General features: G+C 33.3%; 1 non-coding gene across 1 annotated transcript; it reads left to right on the top strand.

Moving 5' to 3' along the window:
- The first annotated feature begins 273 nt into the window (after window positions 1-273).
- Window positions 274-346, top strand: TRNAG-UCC (transfer RNA glycine (anticodon UCC)). The gene has a single exon. It is a non-coding gene; the product is annotated as a tRNA-Gly (tRNA).
- Window positions 347-1,074: the final 728 nt, after the last annotated feature.

The raw sequence follows: 1,074 nt of genomic DNA, 5'->3' as shown, positions 1-1,074 counted from the left end.
AAGGCCTTTTAGTTTCAGTTTTAAGAGCAATTTTGTTTTTTGCAATATTGTGGTGTTCTTGACTAGGATTCCCGCTTTTTCATTTACTTGGCTGGAAAGCAGGACTAAAACAGTGTTTCAGATAATTTGTAGAGATGTGGCAGCTGTTCTTGATTTAATCAATGTCTATAAAAATGATTTAGGAATGTCTTATTTGGAAAATGAGTTGTACAGGTGGTCATAAATTAAAGTGCTTTAAAAAAATATACCAGTTAAAAGGAATGAATATGGACTTCCCTGGTGGTCCAGTGGTTAAGACACTGCACTTCCAATGCAGGGGGCCCGGGTTCGATCCCTGGTCAGGGAACTAGAATTCGCATGCCCCAACAAAGATCCCGCACGTGGCAAACGAAGATCCCACGTGCCTCAACTAAGATGCAGTGCAGCCAAATAAATAAATTTTTTTTAAAAAAAAGGAATGAATGCTTTGTCCCATCCTAGATTCTGTTACATATGGTTTTAATATGCCTCTATATGGTGGGATAATCATTGTCCAAAGAATGACAAACTGCAGCTGAATTTGCAAGATAATTTTCTGATTATTTTCTTATTTTTTCTGTTTGCTTTGAGATACCTATTCAATTATCTAATACATAGTTGAAAATAAAATGCTGTATTCTAAGTGCAGAAGTCTACAATAATATATAAATATTTAAAAATGTAACTATCGTGACATATAGAACATTAAAAGTTTAACTGAATAATTAATATTAATACTTTCTGAAACAAATTGGTGAATCTGAGTGTTAGAATTCTTCTAAGCATTATTTTCTATTAAAAGTGATAGTTTAGCCTACATATGAGTGAAATAGAAACAATAAACTTCTTTACAAACAAATGTTAGTGTCTCATTCTATATGAAAGTTAGGGATGTTGAAGGGCATTTTGTCGGCCTGAACTCTGAAGTCAGGCAAACCTAATTTTGAAACAAAGCTTTACATGAATTTACTACCTATTGAAAAGGAATATTACTTTCCTTATCTGAACTGAGGATTAAATGAGATTATGGTTGCCTATGAGAAGTTCCTGGTACAT

This window comes from Physeter macrocephalus, chromosome 2, assembly GCF_002837175.3.
Source record: "Physeter macrocephalus isolate SW-GA chromosome 2, ASM283717v5, whole genome shotgun sequence".
Classification (NCBI taxonomy): domain Eukaryota; kingdom Metazoa; phylum Chordata; class Mammalia; order Artiodactyla; family Physeteridae; genus Physeter; species Physeter macrocephalus.
Note: the sequence above shows the minus strand (reverse complement) of the source record. Positions and strands in the feature narration are given on the sequence as shown.